Source organism: Nanorana parkeri, unplaced genomic scaffold (genome assembly GCF_000935625.1).
Source record: "Nanorana parkeri isolate BGI_ZX_2015 unplaced genomic scaffold, ASM93562v1 scaffold200, whole genome shotgun sequence".
In the NCBI taxonomy this organism is placed as follows: domain Eukaryota; kingdom Metazoa; phylum Chordata; class Amphibia; order Anura; family Dicroglossidae; genus Nanorana; species Nanorana parkeri.
Genome location: NW_017306468.1, coordinates 183,910 through 192,833, shown reverse-complemented (window position 1 = coordinate 192,833; position 8,924 = coordinate 183,910). Strand labels below are relative to the sequence as shown.

The following is an 8,924-nucleotide window of genomic DNA, read 5'->3' as shown; positions in this document are numbered from 1 at the left end:
GTGGTGTCCGCAGTAAGCAGGGCAAGAGACCAGCGAGCATGCAACGCTTCTTCCCTGGCTTTCATAGCTGGGAAATAGCTCAGAAACGTGCGATTTCTGAGCTGTAAATTCCTAGCTAGGTGGGCCAGGGAGGAAGCTGATCATGCATGACCAGTGCTTGATTAGCGTCTTTGATGTGCAAAGGTGACATTAGGGGTCTACTACTGTCACCTCCAATGTGCTATCACATATACAGGTGAAACTCGAATAATTAGAATATCGTGCAATAGTTCATTTATTTCACTAAGGGTGCCCACACACCTTACGATAATCGTAAGGTGTGTGGTTGTCTTCCATAACACCTCAGCAGTGCCACAGGCTGATAGCTTCCATGCCACGCCGCATTGAGGCAGTAATTGCTGCAAAAGGGGCCCAAACCAAGTACTGAGTACATATGCATGCTTATACTTTTCAGAGGTCCGATATTGTTCTATGTACAATCCTTGTTTTATTGATTGCATGTAATATTCAAATTTTCTGAGATTGTGGATTTGGGGTTTTCATGAGCTGTAAGCCATCATCATCACAATTATGACAAATCACGGCTTGAACTATCTTGCTTTGCATGTAATGAGTCTATCTCACATATTAGTTTCACCTTTTAAGTTGCATTAGTGAAATAAATTAACTTTTGCACGATATTCTAATTATTCGAGTTTCACCTGTATGTGTAATAGCAATAGCGTTAAGTAACAAACAAAAAGTAAAAGTTAAAATTGAAAGAAGTCTCTCCAGAAGCTAAAAATTCTTGTTAACCACCCAGAGGACATTTAAATCTGTGCAGGGGTTTTCAAATAAAATGTAATTTTTGTTTGGGTCAGTGTTGGCTCTAGTCCAATTTAGGGTGTTCCTATGGGGGATTTACAGCCTGCACTAAAGTCACCTCCCTTTTTCATTCTACAGCCTTCTGCCTCCTCCTCTAGGTATAACAGTGCACACAGGAGAGCCTTTACAAACCCCATCTCTTACTCCTTTGTAAGCTGCCAGAATGAACATCTTCAGCTCTGCTGTGCAGCCTTGTGCTTCTCCAATTACCTCTGCCAGCTTCCTTCAAGTAGCAAGATATACTGAGCCCAAACCCTGATCCCAAAGTAGAAAGTGTCGGCTTGTATTATGAATTTCAGCGGCTGAGTTGTCATTCGAAAAAACACAAGCCAGCTACTAAACTAGTCTCTGATGGACAAGTGTAGTATGTGGCTTGTGTTGTTAGGAGGTTTTTCTTTTTGTTATGTTTTGTAATAATAATGTAACCAAAAATTAAAAGAACCAAATTAGCCATCATGTTTTCCTCACAGGAAAATGAAACCACCTGATGAGTCCCTGTGGTTATATTCTCTCCTTGTCCCCATTTTTTTATTTCTTCAGTTTTTACAAATAGATATGTAAGGCTGTGTTCCATGTAGGGCTGCAACAACTAATCGACCAAATCGATTATAATCTATGATTGAAAAAGTTGTCAACTTTTTCAATCATCGATGAATCGGCTTCCAATTGGTTGACCCTTTCCACAGCTCCACACACGCTGCGCGCCGCACCTCCTCCCCACCTCACGCTCGCCGCTGCCAGCCCCCCCATCTGCATTCACGTTGTATAATTTTACACTATCCATTTCACTATATTGCACACCACACTGACTTTTTTACTTCCACCACTCCAAGCTTGCTGCTGTGATGGACTACAATCTCAATGCATACTAGTAACCCATCACTGGAGCCATTTTTTAAAATGTATTTTATTTTTTATCCGATTAATCGAACTTAATAATCGGCTAACTAATCGATTTTGAAAATAATCGTTAGCTGCAGCTCTAGTTCCATGAGCCTAAATGCAAACTGTTCATTACAGACGCTAGTGTTCTTTGAATTGAAGTATCAATGTTCTGTGGATATGTATTGACCAGTGCACATGAAAGAAAAAAAAAATATTTTACTTATTGTCAATTTGCTGGAATCTTTTTTTTTTTTATGCAATATCCTCCAATGATGAAGACTGACAATTTAAATATCAGCAAATGTAAAAAAAAATCAAATTGCTCACTTGATAAGCAAACATTTCTGTTACAACTTCTAGTGTGAAAAGGACTCGAAAACATTTTTGTTAATTATGTATTACAGCTGTCCTTCATAAACTTAATTACTAATTGCTGAAAGGCAATGGGATTCCATTTGCATATGTACACGAAAGGCATGAAATATGCAGAAATATGATTTTAATTAGCATGCTGTGATATGAGGGGATACAAATCAAACTGGCATGTTATAAGATTTTTAACATTAAACACAGAATTCATCTGGACATTTCTTGTATAATGGACACAGCTGAATTATAAAACAAACACTGCACTCAATTAATAGGACATTTTGATATCAAGGTGTTTCATTCTTGCTACAAAGAGCGTTAGCGAGTTATGTTTTTGTGCTACACGGAATTCTAAGCTTCAAATCCCAATATTAGTGCAAAATATCATTTGAAAATGTACAAGAACATACCAGTTAGGACAGAGATAAACTGTAAACCAAGAACCGGGGTATACACATAGGGGGGAATTTATCAAAACTGGAGCAGGCAAAATCTGGAGCAGATGTGCACTGCAACCAATCAGCATCTCTGTCTCATTTTCAAATCTTACCTGAGCATACTGAAGAGAGAAGCTGATTGGTTGCCATGGGCAACTGCTCCAGAGTCTTCTGCTCCAGTTTTGATAAATTTCCCCTACATTATATAGTACAGAGCTCCAATTTAACTTGCACGAAAACAGATTTTACCATGAGTGTGAAAGTTTGCAGTGAAGAGATGGTAAAGTAGGAGTTCTATCAAATGGCAGTCTGTAGTGGAAAGCTGTCTCAACACAGTATACTGAAGATAATTTCCCAAGGCCTAGGGTGGAACATTAAGTGTTCTGCTATATAGTATAAAGCTATGTTCTGCTATATAGTACAAATCCAGCCAGAATTATTTTTTCAGAACCTCTGTCAGAATTGTATTGATTTACACAGAGCAGAAAGAGAAAAATCTCCTCTACAAAGACAGAGGCAGCATTTAAAACTGACAGTCGAAACGCTAATATGCTATGCATAGTAGCACATTATAGCAAACACCTCCAGGACGTTTCTTTTTTTTAAACGATGAACCATTTGGCAGTAAAAAAGTGTATTTTGGATCACACTTGTTATCACAGGCTCTGTAATCTCATACCACGGTGGACGCAGCAAAAATTAGTCAACTGTAAATACCGTATTTGCCGTCCTATAAGACAACTCGGCGTATGAGACGACCCCCTACTTTTTGTGTAAAATATAGGTTTTGGGCTATACTCGTCATATAAGACGAGTATAGCCCAAAACAATGTTTAAATGCACCCACTAACATCCATGGCGGTATTCCCGAGTGTGGCTCGGGGTTAATTTTCAGTACCATAAGCGGTAACCCCGAGCCACACTCGGGATTACAGTCTCTTACCTTGTCCATGATCCCCGCTGTGTCCTCCGTCTTCCGCTGAGTCAATCACGGCAGGCTTTGTATTAATGAATACAGGCTTTGTATTCATTAATACAAAGCCTGCCGTGATTGGCTCAGCGCAGTATACCGTAAGTAGCCGAAGCTACATACAGCATGCCATATCCTTCCGTATGTACCCGGCGTATAAGACGACCCCCGATTTTCGGGGGATGTTTTAAGGTCTCAAAACCCGTCTTATACGCCGGCAAATACCGTAAGTACATGTGCTAGCAAATATTTAGTATGCCTTTAGAAACTGAATGCTTTTTTTAAACCTTGGACACAAAGTTCTCAGTACTTCTGAAACATTACAGTAGAATTCTAAAAAGTTAAACATACTGTATAAAAGAAAAGATTTAAAAAAATAGTCCATTAAAAAATAAAAAAAGCCTTCGATTCAGAGTTGTCCCCAACAGTACTTATTTGCTGTCAGTAATGTCCTTAGTCTTCCAGGCTGAAAGTTGGCCAGCATTTATTCCTATCATCTATTCCTATCCATTTCTATGCATTCATTCCTATGAACATCATCATCATAACAGCTAGCATAAAATGTTGCATCTGGTCAGGACAGTTCGCACAATCCAATACAAAAAAGTTCCCCAACAGCTTAGTCAGCACTGTTTAGACAATTTGAGTTGAAAGTAGGGATTTTGTGTTGCATACATGTGTAGATATATGTAAAGCAACCCTGCTGCATCAAGGGACCTCTTCAAAGCGTGGGCCCTAACTTCAGTCTAACAGAGTTTCTATATTGGGACATATAGAGCAATTAACAAAACAGAGGGGTTAAGCTTTTAAGATGGCCAGCAAAAAAAGATGCTTGTTGGATTTATGCAGAAAGACAGTGGAGATCTTCAGCTGTCATTAAGCAGGTTTGGGCTTGTGATTTGTCCCTGCACCTTTGAGGGGGAATGAGCTACCTCTAAAGCTGGCCATACACCTTACAAACACCTTACAACCATCGCACGACTTCCGTTGTGCGATGGTTGTAAGGTCATTAAAATTTTGTACGATCTGCCCATCTTGGACAGGCAGATTGTACTTGCAATCATCACAAGCCCGCCCCGCTGAGTCGAGGGCTTCCGATGATTGCAGTGCTGAGCTTGCGCACAACGGCCCGTGCGGCATTTGTCTCCCGAGCGCACCACTAACCCGCCGAAAATTGTACGATCTTCGGCAGGTTTTCAAGCGTGCTCGGAAGACGAATGTCGTGCGACCTTACAGTAGAAGAGGTCGCACATTGCCCATACACCTGCCGATTATCGTACGATCGCAGGATCATCCACGGTTATTGTACGATAATCGTCAGGTGTATGGGCACCTTTAGCCATACCTACTCTCAATTTATTACTATATATATCCCAAGATTGGAGCTCTTTTACATGGTAGTTAGGGAACACACTTTGCAGTGATGCCTTGGCATGTCAGTGTGGCATCAGCACTTAAACTGCTTGAAGATGGAGGTTGAGCAAGTACAGATCTTCATTTTGCACTTACACTGCTTGCATTTAAAAAAAAAAAAAATTAATGTATTTATAAACACTTAAGCTGCAATAATGTGTGTCTTTTAAATTGGCCAAGAGTTCAGCTTTAACTGTGTATAATGTACCATTTTGCATGGGCTTATATATACTGCAGAGTAGCATGTATGGAGAGCTTATATCTATTTAGTGTGCAGCACATGTAATCAACTTGGAAAACACATTGATGTCCTGCTCAGCTTGATATCTGGACCTCATTTTGTATACTGCTGAATTCTAGGCTGCTTCAATTCGACTTTTTAATAGCACTTTCTTGATGTGACAGATCGCTCTGTGAAAACAAGCACCATCTAGTGGTGACTCATTAGGGAAATGAGGGCCTTATCTTTCTCTAGCTATGAGGCTTTTGTTTTAGAGATCATTAAAGCCAGGAGTATTATCATTCCCTTGCCTGCATATGACTTCTTCTGGGTGATCAATTAAATATTTGTCTTTATGATTCAAACATTAGTAGTTTAAAATGATTGCCTGCAATAACTATCAACCAATTCTTTCATGTCTAGACTGTCTTGCTATGACAAATCTACAGTTACGTGTGTAGGAGAAGACGGTATTATTTATGGCCGTGTTCAAGTCACTGTGTTTTGATTGGATGGGAAAATTTACATTCAAAGTAATGCAAACTCAAGGCACTAACATAGAAAATGCATTGTCAATGCAGATAGGTATTAGAAGATGCCATTTATTAATTATAGATCTCTAAGGGGAGAATGATCAGTTTGTAATGCCTGCCCCCAGGGTCAGACTGCTTTCATTTTTTTTTTTAGGATGCCGTTTAATCCTTATTTTTATGTTTCTTTACAATTTTTGAGTCTAAATTAGTTACTTATGTAATTATTTTAAGAAACAGATATGTGCAGTGCTATACATATCAGCTTTATAACGCATACCTTATTCATGAGTGAATTATAATGCCAAAGAGAGGAGCGTAAAAAAGTGCCTGTGATACATTAAATAACTGCAGTACTGAAAAAGCGTTACTCTTTGTTTGTTTAAAGGTGACTACAAGGCAGAGAAAGGACCTTAAACAGAAGTATAGGCAAAGTTTTTTTTTAGCTATTCTTCACTTTTGGGTCACAGGAGTACATTTACTAATACTATACAGCGATACTGTGCGATAGCGATGCATACAGAAAGAGATACTGAGAATAACACCTAGCATACAGAACAAGAAAAGTGCTACTGTGACATGTCCCTACTTACAGAATAACAGACAATTCAATTGCACTCAACATACAGAAGACATGGAGAAGAATTGCATAATGTCCATATTTAAATGCAACAAAAACCGTAAAAATACACATTAACTGCTTTTTACACTTATGACAATCATGGGACTGCCTTGCACAATAGGACACCTGGTAGCTACACGGGGCTAAATCCATATTAATTTCCGCTTCAAGTAGTCAGTTTGCCCAGACTCTGGACCTGCTGAAGGGAGAGGGTAGTGACCAACATTATTATTCAAAAGCTGCTTGAGGGCAGATGTTTGTTACTGCCTGATATGTCAGCTCTTTGGGCAAACTGTCTGTCGAGAGTTCACAAGTTTATGGAAAGGGAAGGAGGTGGGGAGCTGGAAAGAAGAGGTCAGCACTGGTCTATGGTGACTAACAATAGCAATCAGTCAGGTTTGGTTACCTGTCCCATTGTTAATTTTCCCTAGTAGTGGGCAGCCAACAAGGGTTGTAGACCTCCCATAGACATGAGATTGCTGTCCAATTCAAATAAATGATTATGTCTATACGTACATTGATTCAATAAAGCAGGTAGCCACCTGCAAAGTATTGCAAATTGTAAATTCAAACTAATACTCAACTCTCACTGACCTGGAATCTAATTTGCACAGATTATCGTTATAAGCACACCACCATTGCCCTTTAAATAATTGAATATACCTATTGATTAACATAGTGCAAAGTGTAATAATGTGCACTGACCTAATGGAGCAGCTTTCAGAGTTTTGTGCAGTCATAGCTACCGAGTTGGTTTCTGATTGGAAGGTATGTGTACTGCAATTCCTGTGTTGCTTTGTTTGCCTTACTACAGAGTAGATTATAGCGGTGTTTAAATGTGGATGTTTTTTCTTACTACAAATGGTATCTCTAGCTGTAATTATTAGAATTCATTACCCAAGCGATTGATCCAGAGAATGAAGCTGTTGGCCACTGATGGGGTCAGGAAGGGATTTGATTTTTCCACTGGGGATTTTTTTTTTTTTTTGCCTTCTCCAGGATCAGCAGTATGAGAATTCATCAGATTGGGTTGGTTGATGGTCTTTGTCTTCCCTTCTGGTTTTACTAATTATTCAGCAATGCAAATGGGCTCAGTTAAATCATTTAGGTTAGATTTTCTTTTTTTTTTCCTCTTTTTTTACAAAGCTTTCTGAAGAACATGCAAATAATTTCAGAGCGGACTACTAAGCTGAACATGAAAAAGGCATTTTCAATACAAGTAATACGTCGAAAGGCTGCTTTCACTCAGTGCCTTCCACTTCACTGTGCTGCATAATTATGCATTACAAAAAGATATTAGCCATCTTGTGTGTGCTGACTGTAGCTCATTACATCAGTGAGCACTAGAGTATGATTGGTCTCCAAACTGAAGGCAGAAAATCATTCTCATCACTTCTCGATGATCAACACAAGAACTAAAGCGTAATATTTTGAACGGGTTAAAGATTCAAAGTCTGCCTGATATTTTTATACTTGAGGAAAAACACACAAATAGTTTCAAAGCAGTCTGGCGGAGATATGTTTTTGTGTAAGGAGATCACACAGCTCTTTATACCCAAGGCTCCAATTTTCTTGTGGCGACTGTGTAATATTTTGCAATGTAAAATTGACTGAGATGGAAGCTATTTTGCATGGTACAGTGGCCATGGCTAACAAATGAGAGTTTTGTGGGCTGAGTGTTAGTCCCCTGCCTCATCTGCCACCCCTAATGACAGCAGCCACCTGCTGTTTTATTGTCACAGCTGGAGCCAGTTCACACTCCTTGGTGCCGAGTTCTGCCCATGAGCGCCAAGCTCTCTCCTCGCCTCATTACTTTGATGAACTTTTTATGGTCAGCACCCATGAAGACCTCATCTAGGACTACAGAGCCCAGACTTGGCTGCAGGGAGTGCTTTGAGCACGCACAAAGCAATAAGGCACAGTTATACTGGGGCTGCAACTGCCTGTCACTTACTTAACGAGTCATTCTACCATACTTTGACTCTGAACAGACCTCAACAGGTAAAAACATGAATCAGTTGTAGGTAAGTAATATTACATACTCAATTCTGCTCATGCAGAGGTGTTTTTTTTTTTTTATTATTTAGTAAACCATGTAACGTTACAGAGAAAAACCATCCTATTGTAAAGGAAGAACACAGGCAATATAGGAATTTCGATGCTATAAAAGTAAACTTTGCTTCCTTGGACAAGCTTATGAGAAAGTCTAATTTTTTATCTAATATTTACTGTATTTGCAAACTATCAGCACACAAGATATGACACTGTATTAAAAAAAAACACCTTGCTGTATGTGAGCTCTGACCCTTTGTAATTATAAAAGGCCCCGCACCCAGCTGAATGTTAACACCAGTTTACTCTAGTAATATTAAAAAACGTTCCCATAAATGTTACTTAATGTGTACGTAAAGCCAGGTGTTACCATTCCACTATTTCCCCTCTATTCCTCTTTCTGTGACAACGCAAACAGTCACCAGGACAGATAGGGAGAGTAAATCTCCCCAGTGGAGACAGACAACAAAAACCCTTTCAATCCAAAACCAAAAGAAGTACATACACTCTAAGGAGTGAAGCTCACATCGTAAATACTGTATTTAAATCTATATCTGTGTAT

General features: G+C 39.3%; 1 protein-coding gene across 1 annotated transcript in view; it reads right to left on the bottom strand.

Annotated features, from left to right (window-relative positions):
* The window catches only part of ZNF407 (zinc finger protein 407), a 383,946-nt gene that overhangs the window by 235,618 nt on the left and 139,404 nt on the right, over window positions 1–8,924 (bottom strand). The window lies entirely within an intron of this gene.